Raw genomic sequence first — 13,342 nt, forward strand, 5'->3', positions numbered from 1 at the left:
AACAACGACAGCACAATACAAAGAGAAGGCTTTGAGCGGAAGTTGGCCGGTAGTACCGGCCGGTACTACCGCCCTACTTCCGGTCCTACTTCCGGAAATATCATTTTAGTTGCAGATGGTTTCCAAGGGAGTATTCCACATTTTTGGAAGTAGGCCAGAACTTGGCCGGTAGAACCTAATGGCGTGCAGTTGTTGGGGAACCCCAAGAGGAAGGTGTGATGAGCACAATAGCAAGTTTTCCCTCAGTAAAACCAAGGTTTAATAAACCAGTAGGAGAAATGCGTGACTTCTGAAGGTGTTGCTAGCTGACTATTGGTAGGGCGCACTACCGACGTCAGCAACAATGTGGAACCTGCACACAACACAACCACAATACTTTGCCACAACTTACAGTGAGGTTGTCAATCTCACCAGTTTGCACAAAGGATTAGACGTATCGAGTGGAAAGAGATGTTTGCAGTAATTAAAGAGAACATGATTGCAGAAAGTAAATAGAACATGATTGCAGTGGTTGAATTTATCAGCATAAAGGAAAGGACCAGTGTCCATAGTTCACTACAGGTGTCTCTCCATAAAGAGAAATAGCATGCTGGGTGAACAAATTACAGCTGGGCAATTGACAGAATATTGACCATACATGACAAGATGATTACTATGAGATTCGTTTGGGCATTACAACATAATACATAGACCGTAATCCAACTGCGTCTATAACTAATAATCCATCTTCCGTTTATCGTCCGAACCCCTTCCAGTATTAAGTTGCAAGCAACAGATTATTGCATTAAGCAATGTGTGTAAAGTAAACAATAGAATTACCCTTGGATAAAACATTGTTGTTTTCTCCCTAGTAGCAACAACACTTCTACAATCTTAGAAGTTATTGTCACTCTTCCAGAAAACTAGAGGCATGAACCTACTATCGAGCATAAATACTCCCTCTTGGAGTCACAAGCATCTACTTGGACAGAGTATCTACTAGCAATAGAGAGCATGCAATATCACAAAGAACATATGACAAGAATATATAATCGATCTCAACATAGTACACAATATTCATCGGATCCCAGCAAACACAACATGTAGCATTACTAAGGATGATCTTGATCATGTAGGGCAGCTCACAAGATCTAAACATGAGGCACAAATTGGAGAAGACAACCATCTAGCTACTGCTATGGACCCATAGTCCAGGGATGAACTACTCACGCATCACTTCGGAGGCGGGCATGGCGATGTAGATGCCTCCGGCGATGATTTCCCCCTCCGGAAGGGTGCCGAGAAGATCTTCAAAATCCTCCCGAGATGGGTTCTGCAATGGCGGCCTCGATGAAAATTTTCATGGATGGAGGTTCAGATATTCAGGGTTTTCCCGATATCGTGAATAAATAGGCGGAGGGGCGATGTCGGTGGAGGTCAGGGTGGCCCACACCACCCCTAGGCGTGGGCCAGGGCTAGGCTGCGCCTAGGGAAGGTGTGGCCGCCCTACTGCCCCCTTCGACTCCCCTCTGGACTTTGTCTTTGTTACAGAAAAATATTAACTTCGGCTTTTGTTTCGTTCAATTCCGAGAATATTTCCCGTATAACTTTTCTGAAATACAAAACAGCAGAAAACAGGGAACTGGCACTGTGGCATCTTGTTAATAGGTTAGTGCCGGAAAATGTATAAAAGTGCAACGAAGTATGAGCAAAACATATATGAATTGGTGTAAAACAAGCATGGAGCATCAAAAATTATAGATACGTTTGAGATGTATCAAGCATCCCCAAACTTAACTCCTGCTTGTCCTCGAGTAGGTAAGTGATAACAAAATAATATTTGAGGTGGCATGCAGCCAACACAATCTTGATCAAGCATTGTAAAGCATTGTGAGCTAGGATCAAATTACTCTAAACATAGACATGATAGATACAAATCTAACAATAGAACTTAGCAACTATGTTATGACATGAAGAGTAACTCAAACAAAAGATCATGAATAATAGTGCATTGAAAACAACTGTTTGTTTATGAGCATAGAGAAAACATAGCAAAGTGGTACTCAACATGTCCTTTAAGAAGTAGCAAAATATAAATGCTAGGATACCTTTAAAGTTCAAAGGGCGACTAGATACAAGTAGTTTAAGAACAAGCAATAGCATAATCATGAATCAATCAATAATAATTTTGGGACTATGCACATTGCACTAAGAATGACAACTACGCTCTCTTAATTGGTGCGTAAAGTAGAAGATGAAGACTCAACATAAAATTAAAAGAGAGACTCTTTGCAGAGTAAGCAAGATAAACAAGTTTTATAAACCTTCTAAAAGTATGATACTCTTTGAGCTCTCATTGCCCCTATCATAAGCATCTTGAATGGTTAAAGTTAATGTGAGGCAAATATGACCTATATGCTTGACAAATCACAAGTTGAAAATCTCATGCCCCTTGAATATGAGTACCTAAACCTCATCCTACTCAACTTAGGTCTCAAATAAGTTCTTGTCATTGTAAGTATACATGTATCATCGAGAACCGTCAATGGGGTACCTCCTGCCCGATGATATGGAAGTACTCTTGTAGGAGAAATTCCATGCCAAAATTACAAGACAAACAGACAATGAGCATCTCAGCAGTTTTTTATTTACTATGCGTATAGCTTTTTATTGAAAATGCTTCATAGAATGCTCACTATGGTTCGCTGTAAATTTCCACCATGAATGATGCATGGGTTAGATTAGCAGCCCAGGCGTTTCTCTAACTCATATACAACTCCACGTACTTACAATTTTTCATTTTATTTCGCACCGCTAGGCATCCATAAACAAAATAACATGACATCAACTAAATATGAATAAGTGCAATGTTCAAAGCGTTCCCCATGAAAACATGGTTATGATAACTCCCAACTTGCAATTTTTCAAACATATAAACTTCATAAGATAGTCACAATGATCAAATTTATTAAGTGCAAGAAAGTAAATGTGCCATCAAGTTCGTGAGAGCTTTACTTACTAATTTTCTCATGCCAAAATTTAATTTGGAAGATGAATAAAGACATGATGAGCATACTTGGAATAGCAATAATGCTACTAGGTAGATATGGTGGACACGATTGGCAAACTTTGGTTATTGGTGGTTGGATGCACGAGTAGAGTTCATACTCAGTACAAGCGGAGGCTAGCAAAAGACTGAGAGCGGCCAACTAAGAGAGCAGTAATGACCATAATCATGTATAGCGACAAAACATTATCAATCAAAGCATAAAGTGAAATTACAAGTCAATAGCTAAATGATCATAGAGGCTTTAGTTGACTGGTTATATTCATAACATGGTATAAGCATGTGCCAAGTCAACCCAATAAAGCATCAAAGGAGAATACCACAATATTATGCTTTTATGATGGAAACAACACATGATTCTTTCAATGACACATTATGCACTCTCAGCTATTTGAAACAAGTCATGCTACAACAATAAATACTAAGCATATGACAAGAATAACATCCAACATGACATGCCAAAGTCTATGCCACAGTCTAGACAAGCTTCCTTTTGCATCACTATAGTCATGAAACATTTTACTCGTCTCCAACACCAATCAACTTATTTGAAATAACTCTTAGAGATGAAAATAAATATGAACCAGAGAGATAATCATACATAAACAAAGAATAGTAACGAGCTCTGAACAAAATTTAAGTGAAAGAACAAGAGCTAAACGCAGTACTAGCAAATTAGAACACTCGCAGAACAATAACACCTAAAACTAGAGCGTTCTATGCAATTAAAATAGAGCGTGTCTTTCTCCAAAACAAATATGCCGAGATCCAACATATGCTACAGCAAATAAAACAAAACAAAACTAACAACGAAAATAAAGACTTTCCAGGAACAACACATAGCGTACGAAGCAATAAAAATATAGCGCATAGAAAGATGACCTGTTGCTTTGTTGATGAAGAGGGGATGCCCAAGGCATCCCCAAGCTTTTACGCTTGTACTCTTGGATATTTCTTGGGGTGCAATCTTTTGTCCATTTTTCATCTCATCACATCATTCTTTTCTCCCTACACTTGAAAACTTCCTTCATACAAAACTTCACACAATTCTCTATAAGCAGCATTAGTACAATCAAAATAAACAAATACACTTGGGTACAATTCTAACATATATAAAACACCTATTGAAGAATTAGCTACTGTACCAACTCTTCAAAAAGCTCTTTGATCAAAAGAACTCAAAAAGAAAGAGATTAAGAGGCAAATGCAAATAGTGCAGAACAACAGGTAAAGATCAATTTTTCCGAAAATCCTATGTTGCTCATCTAGAAAAGTGGTCAACTAACTAAAGTTAGATAATAACCTGGGGAATATTCATAAAAAATGGCAGCTCAAAATTCTGCTCTGACTATTTATACGAATTTTTATGGTGACAGAACAGAATCTGTCTTCAGGACAACAACTTCCCTAAATCTTACTTTCTTCCTATTAGAGGATATTATTGGCACAAAAATGAAATAAAAATGATAAGGAGAGATCATTACAGAGGTAATAACTTCCAAAACTCAACAAAAGAATTATTACAGAGGTAATAACTTCCAAGAGTGTTGTTCTTTAACGCCTTATAGCTAGGCGCAGGAAAAGTGCTAGCATCAAGTATTATCAAGTGAAGAAGAATCAACATCATAACTTGTTCTAATAATAGAGTCATAAGGTGACTTATTTATTTTCCGAGGGAAGTGTTTCATACCTTTCTTGAGTGGAAATTGATATTTAATAATCCCATCTCGCATATCAATAGCAGCATCAACAGTTCTAAGAAACGGTCTTCCCAATATAATTGGACAATAAGCATTGCATTCAATATCCAAAACAACAAAATAAACGGGGAAAAGTTTATTGTTAACCATAATAAGAACATTATTAACTCTCTACAAAGGTTTCTTTGCAGCAATATCAACAAGATGAACATCCAAATAACATTGTTTCAACGGTGGTAAATCAAGCATATCATAGATCTTTCTAGGCATAACAGAAATACTTGCACCAAGGTCACATAAAGAATTGCAATCAAAGACATCTATTTTCATCTTAATGATGGGCACAAAGCCATCTTCTAACTTTTTAGGAATAGAAGCTTCACACTTTAATTTCTTTTCTCTAATTTGCATGAGAGGATTTGTAATATGCTTTATAAAAGCCATATTTATAGCACTAGCATTACGACTTCTAGAAAGCTTTTGTCAGAACTTAATTATTTCATAGATATTGCAATCATCAAAATCAAAGTCATTTTTATCAATCGTGAAAGGACTCTTGTCTCCCATACTCCGAAAAAATTCAGCACACTTATCAGGAGCAGTTTCAGTTGTTCTAGGCAATTTTGTAGAGGGAGCGGGGACTTTTCCTAACCCAAATATTTTACCATTAATAGTAGGAGAGTGGATAGCATTTGAAACTTCATTATTACCGGTGGTGGTGATGGTAAATTTTTTAGTCAAATTATTATTTCTAGCAATTTCATCTTCTCTTTCCCACCTAGCATGCAATTCCGCCAACATCCTTACATTTTCATCAATTCTAACTGGAATGGCATTCAAAGTTTTACTTTCTTTAACATCATGAGGCATACGTTTTCATTTAAGAAAATCAACATCATGAGCAAGGCTATCAACTTAAGAAGCAAGAATATCAATTTTGCCAAGCTTTTCCTCAACAATTTTATTGAAATCAGTTTGTTTAATAATAAAATCCTTAAGCATGACTTCAAGATCAGAGGGTGCAATTTTATTATTTCTGTAGGAATTACCATAGGAGTTTCCATAAGCATTACCATTATTAGAAGGATATGTCCTATAATTGTTGCTACCAAAATTATTCCTATAAGCATTGTTGTTGAAATTGTTGTTTTTAATGAAGTTCACATCAACATGCTCTTCTTGAGCAACCAAAGAAGCTAACGGAATATTATTTGGATCAACATGAGGTTTACCATTAACAAGCATAGACATAATAGTATCAATTTTATCACTCAAGGAGGAGGTTTCTTCGATAGAATTTACCTTCTTACCTTGTGGAGCTCTCTCGGTGTGCCATTCAGAATAATTTATCATCATATCATCAAATAATTTTGTTGTAGCCCCCAAAGTAATGGACATAAAGGTACCTCCAGCAGCTGAATCCAGGAGATTTCTTGAAGAAAAATTTAGTCCTGCATAAAAAGTTTGGATGATCATACAAGTAGTCAGTCCATGAGTGGGACAATTCTTTACCAAAGATTTCATTCTTACCCAAGCTTGAGCAACATATTCATTATAAAATTGTCTAAATTTCATTATGTTGCTTATCAAGGATATAAACTTAGCAGGAGGATAATACTTTCCAATAAAAGCATCTTTGCATTTAACCCGAGAATCAATACTATTTCTAGGCAAAGATAACAACCAATCTTTAGCTCTACCTCTCAAAGAGAAAGGAAACAATTTCAGTTTTATAATGTCACCATCTACATCCTTATATTTTTGCATCTCACAAAGTTCAACAAAATTATTTAGGTGAGAAGCGACATCTTCAGTACTAACACTAGAAAATTTCTCTTTCATAACAAAATTTAATAAAGCAGGTTTAATTTCATAGAAAGCTGCTTCGGGAGCAGGTGGAGCAATAGGTGTACAAATAAAATCATTGTTGTTTGTGCTAGTAAAGTCACACAACTTAGTATTTTCAGCGGAATCAATTTTAGCAAAATTAAAACTAAGCAACAAAAATAACAACTATAATAGAAACTATTTTTTTTGTGTTTTTGATATAATGAAGCAAACAAAACAAAATAAAATAAACTAAGCAAAACTATAACAAAGTAAAGAGATTGGAGATGAGAGACTCCCCTTGCAGAAATCCTCTTTCTCCCCGGCAGCTGCGCCAAAAAATCTTGATGGTGTACAGTTGTTGGGAAACCCCAAGAGGAAGGTGTGATGAGCACAACAACAAGTTTTTCCTCAGTAAGAAACCAAGGTTTAATCGACCAGTAGGAGAAAGGCGTGACTTCTGAAGGTGTTGCTAGCTTACTATTGGCAGGGCGCACTACCGGCATCAGCAACAACGTGGAACCTGCAGACAACACAACCACAATACTTTGTCCCAACTTACAGTGAGGTTGTCAATCTCACCGGTTTGCTAAACAGAAATGATTAGACGTATCGAGTGGAAAGAGATGTTTGCAATAATTAAAGAGAACATGATTGCAGAAAGTAAACAAAACAGGATTACAGTGGTTGAATTTATCAGTGTAAAGGAAAGGACCGAGGTCCACAGTTCACTAGAGGTGTCTCTCCATAAAGATAAATAGCATGCTGGATGAACGAATTACAGCTAGGCAATTGACAGACTATCGACCATACATGACAAGATGATTACTATGAGATTCGTTTGGGCATTACAACATAATACATAGACCGTAATCCAACTGCGTCTATGACTAATAATCCACCTTCCGGTTATCGTCCGAACCCATTCCAGTATTAAGTTGCAAGCAACAGATTATCGCATTAAGCAATGTGTGTAAAGTAAACAATAAAATTACCCTTGGATAAAACATTGTTGTTTCCTCCGTAGTAGCAACAACACATCTACAATATTAGAATTTATTCTCACTCTTCCAGAAAACTAGAGGCATGAACCTACTATCGAGCATAAATACTCCCTCTTAGAGTCACAAGCATCTACTTGGCCAGAGTATCTACTAGCAACGAAGAGCATGCAAGATCACAAATAACATATGACAAGAATATACAATCGATCTCAACATTGTATACAATATTCATCAGATCCTAGCAAACACAACATGTAGCAATACATAAGGATGATCTTGATCATGTAGGGCAGCTCACAAGATCTAAACATGAGGCACAAATTAGAGAAGACAGCCATCTAGCTACTGCTATGGACCCATAATCCACGGATGAACTACTCACGCATCACTTCGGAGGTGGGCATGGCGATGATTTCCCCCTCCGGACGGGTGCCGGGAAGAGCTTTAGAACCCTCCCGAGATGGGTTCTGCAATGGCAGCCGCGATGGAACTTTTCGTGGATGGAGGCTCGGGTATTCAGGGTTTTCGCGAGATCGTGAATAAATAGGCGGAGGGGCGATGTCGGTGGAGGCCAGGGTGGCCCACACCACCCCTAGGCGTGGGCCAGGGCCAGGTCGCGCCTAGGGCAGGTGTGGCCGCCCTGCTGCCCCCTTCGAATCCCCTATGGACTCTGTCTTCGTTACGGAAAAATATTGACTTCGGCTTTTGTTTCGTCCAATTCCGAGAATATTTCCTGTACAACTTTTCTGAAATACAAAACAACATAAAATAGGGAACTGGCACTATGGCATCTTGTTAATAGGTCAGTGTCGGAAAATGTATAAAAGTGCAACGAAGTATGAACAAAACATATATGAATTGGTGTAAAAAAAGCTTGGAGCATCAATAATTATAGATACGTTTGAGACGTATCAGTACCGCCCCCGGTACTACCGCCCTTATTCCGCCTGCAACATGCAGCAACATCAGGTTAGCAGGAGGATGAATCTAACCGGAACTTCCGGCCCTTGTGGCCGGTACTTCCGGTATTACACAAAAAGCGTCCACAACGGTCAGATCTGAAGCACCTACTCATATAAATATCCCTCTTCCCCAATGGAACAGGTTGCTTGTCCCAAAAAGAAGATCTCACCATTGTTGAACCACAAGAATCACTAGATCTCCTCCTCCAACCATCCAAAGCCTTTGGTATTTGGAGAATCAAAGGAGAAGACCCGGATCTACATCTTCACAAAAGCGATTTGCTTTTCCCCCTCATTTCCTTGAGGGCCCCTTTGCTAGTGTTCCATTTGGAAACCCTAGTTGTTTGTCATTGATTTTTTCTTATTGTTGTTGTGTTGCTACAGCTATTGGGAGCCTCCGATTCAGTTGTGGATGTGTGCCCCAAGAATCTTGTAAAGGCCCGGTTTCCGACTTGAGGAATCCCTTAGTGGAAGTGGGCTAGGCCTTTGTGGCGTTTCTCCACTCTCGGTTTCCTCTATCCTTGATTGCACCTTTATATCTTGTCTAGCTATATCTTTCTTAGTTGTATACCTTGTCATCTAGGTAAATTCACATAGTTGCATATCTAGAGAATTTACCTTTGTGTCAAGCCTAAATTGCAAAGGAACTAAAAATTGGGTAGCACCCAATCACCCCCCCTCAAGGTGCGGCATACGATCCTTTCAACAGTGGCCGGTGTCCGCCCGACATTATTTGGGTTGCTCGCTGCATCCAACGCGGCCAGATATGGGCCGCGGCCATAGAATTTGTCATTTGGCCTTTAAATTCAATATAAGGCATATAAACATAAAAATATAAACAAGTTTAAATGCTTAAGGTTTATTACATAAGATTATTGTCCACCTGTTTAATGACAAAGTACTTATTAAAATAAAAATGTAAAATGGTACAAATGGCCTTGGCATTTTTTTTCTTCGGGATTTTCTTCATTGTTGTTGTTTGCAGCATTATTGCCAACATGCACCAACATGTGCTCAACCAAATCAGCCTGGAGCTGGTTGTGAACCGTTGATCCCGAATTTCGTGATGCACATGGAGGATATCCTAGAATGATGCCGGACCACCTTGAGGAGCAACCAACTCTTCCTGGCCATCCCAATCATTATCAAACAGTGAATCATCCCGCTCTACCTCAACAATCATGTTGTGCATGATTACACAAGCAGTCATCACCTCCCATATAGTTTGCACACTCCATGCTCTAGCAGGGTACCTGGCGATAGCCCAACGAGTTTGGAAGATACCAAACGCCCGCTCGACATCTTTTCGGGCTGCCTCTTGCTCTTTGGCAAACCTTATTCGGGAGGTCTTCGCCGATCATTACGACAGCGGGATATCGTTCGGATTTTTCACGGACTCCGATATGGACATCAGCACATATAGCGTCGACAACTTAAGCTTCATCGACAAATCTAACCTTATTCGGGAGGTCTTCGCCGATCATTACGATGGTGTCACCGACCCAGAGGATGATTACTCAAGGCCAACGTACCATCAAGTCTACGTGATCGGCGAGTCAAGTAATCCAGAGGGCGAAACATCAGAGGCTTTCGATGATATGGGAAATCCATACATCGATCCTGCTGATCTCACACGAGGCCTAGGCAACAAGTATGTCGGGACTACACCACGCCAGAGGTTGCAACTCCCGCAATCAGCTTGGGATAGAGCGACAACGGCCTTGAACGGTACAAATACGTTGACCACCGCCGCTATGGTGGAGGAGTTGCAAGCATTCCAATATAGGCTCGCGCGTGCTGGCCGAGAGATAGAGAAAGAAAGGGAGATAATTGAGAAGAGAAAGGTGGCAGCCTCCGCGTCAAGTAGGCGAAGGGCCGAGTTAAGTCGACAATCAGGTACTTCGGGAGACAGTCACAGAGCAGCTCGCAATAGGGCAAGGTCTCGGATGCAGCATATACCTGAAGGAGAGAGGGAGAATCTGGTCCAAAACCTCGACATGTCCTTTATGTCGATAGATACAAGGCGAAATATTATTCCCGAAGCACCGGAAGCCGGATATATGGCGACTCAGGCTTTCATACTGGCATCCAGGCCACCTCCCGGAGATCCAAGAGAAGCATTGTACAATATGGCTATGGCAGGAGTTGGAGCCATGGGAAAAGCGTTCGCAGGAACAAGTACACCCCCCCCCGAAGGTGCTCCAAGGCAAAATAGTCCACGACCTACTGTGGTAGTGCAAGACCCTCCAAGAACGAGTGGTGCGAGAGATACAACGACACAGGCGCGGGTCGATAGAGTGCGGCAAGAAAGGAGAGAACGTCGGCATTCACCAGAGGTAGATGAGGAGGATATGTGCGGGGCTCCCTTGATTCACTCGACGAGTTCGTAAAACTCGGGTCCCATCTGGGTTTAAGTTGCCCGACAACTATAAGAAGTTCGATGGCTTGCAAGATCCTAAGGACTGGTTAGTCGACTACCTGGAGACAGTGAAGTTGACAGGTGGAACTAAAGCAACGGCCATGCAGAGCATCCAGGTACACTTAAGTGGAGCAGCGCGGTCATGGATAAAAAAGGTACCGCCTGGATCCATCGACAGCTGGGAAACTTTCAAGGACATATTTTTGAAGAATTTCCTATCCACATGCAAGAAACATGCGTCATTAGAGCAACTGAGGGCCTACAGGCAGAAGTATGATGAACCAATGAGGACGTATATCCAGAGGTGGAACATCATCAAAAACTCGGCAGACAACATATCTGACGAAAGAGAAATAGATGCGTTTGTTGCCGGAATCCGAAGAAAGGACTTAGTCGAGGATTTGGGAAGGACTAATCCGAAGATAATAGCAGCGCTCATGGAAATAGCGAACCGCTGGGTAGATGGAGAAGATCCTGTTCACAACAAACGACATAGGTCACCTGAGGACGACCGCGGTCGAAATAATCAAAATAGACGATGTTTTTCTCGACAGTTTTCAGATTACGTCGGTCCTGGCCAAATATCGGTTGGCTTCCGAGTAACTGGCAGAAGCAACAATCGAGACGATTATCAGAGAAGCAATGAGTAGCGAAGCGATCAAAGGGACGCTCCCCGTCCTAGCAGACAAAATAATGGGCCAAGGTTCCAGAGGCCATATGTGTCACCCAAGGATCTCTTGAACGGACCATGCCAAATGCACTTCTTCCTCGATAATAATGGGAAGAGGCAGTCAGGGCACCCGCAGAAGGATTGCCAAACTTTCCTAGCACTGCATAGATATGTAGGGCATATCAATGCACAGATAGCAAACAGGAACCCCCAGGGGCCAAGGAGTGAGATTCACCTTCCACCTCCACCCGCAATCACGGACGAAAACCGACACTAGTTGCAATTGGCGGCAGCTCCAAGCAATGGTCCTTATATCGACACCAATGGGGCGGTCTCGATGATTCAGAAGGGCAGGCCCTCCAATAGAACTCAAAAAGTGATTTCGCGACAAGTTTTTATGGCAGAAAAGATGCCTCCACCAACAATCGAGTACCTGAATTGGTCGGGGCAGGACATCGGCTTCACCATAGCAGACCACCCGCAACAAGTTCCATGACCAGGGCAATCTGCCTTGATCCTACCGGCGGTGATTGCAGGATTCGATGTTTCACGGGTATTCATAGATGGAGGCAGCAGTTTAAACCTCATGTATGCAGATACATTGAGGAAGATGAACATATCCTTGGCGAATTTAACACCAACTGAGACGCGTTTCCATGGTATCACACCGGATAAGCCAAGTTATCCATTGGGAAAGATTAATCTTGACGTCCAGTTTGGAACCCGAGAGAATTACAGAAGAGAGAAGCTGGAGTTCGAAGTTGTGGATTTTCCGTCACAGTACCATGCTTTGCTAGGACGACCCGCTTATGCCAGATTTATGCTGGTACCACATTACACATATTTGTTGTGGAGACTCCCTGGATCCAAGGGCCCAATCACAGTAAAAGGTAGTTTCGCGCTAGAGGACAAGTGCGACAAGGATTTTCATCGGCTGTCAGAAACTTTCAGGATGCAAGCAGAGTATATGGCGTCAAGGCTAACAACCGATTATGACGTGCTGCCTGACGGAGGGAGGCCACTCAAGGAGCCAACCTTTGATACCACCAAGAACTCGAAGGAAGTACAGATTCACCCGACAGATCTTAAGAAGACGACAACTATCGCAACAAACATGGATCTCGCATAGGAAAGCGCGCTTGTCGAGTTGCTCCGTGAGCGCTGGGAAATCTTCGCATGGTGTCTAGCTGACATGCCAGGAGTACCCAGGGAATTTGCCGAGCACCCTCTTAACTTGGATCGAATGGCCAGACCAATCAAACAACCTTTGCGGCGTTTTTCGGAACCAAACCGCAAAGCTATGCTGTCGGAAATTAATCGACTTCGAGAAGCAAACTTTATCAAAGAGCTGCACACAGAGGCCACGTGGGTCGCAAACCCAGTTCTGGTCCCGAAGAAAAACACGGACGTCCTTCGCATGTGCGTCGACTTCACGTGTCTCAATAAACATCGTCCAAAGGATCACTTTCCCCTCCCGAGGATCGATCAAATCATCGACTCCACAGCGGGATGCGAACTTCTTTCCTTCCTGGACGCGTATTCTGGTTACAACCAGATCCGCTTAAAAGAAGAAGATGAGGTCAAAACTGCTTTCATAACACCTTATGGCGTGTTCTGCTACAGAATGATGCCTTTCGGGTTGAAAAACGCGGGATCTACTTATCAGAGGATGATGCAAAAGTGTCTCGCCACGCAGATTGGCAAGAACGTCCAA

Source organism: Lolium rigidum, chromosome 6 (genome assembly GCF_022539505.1).
Source record: "Lolium rigidum isolate FL_2022 chromosome 6, APGP_CSIRO_Lrig_0.1, whole genome shotgun sequence".
Lineage (NCBI taxonomy): Eukaryota > Viridiplantae > Streptophyta > Magnoliopsida > Poales > Poaceae > Lolium > Lolium rigidum.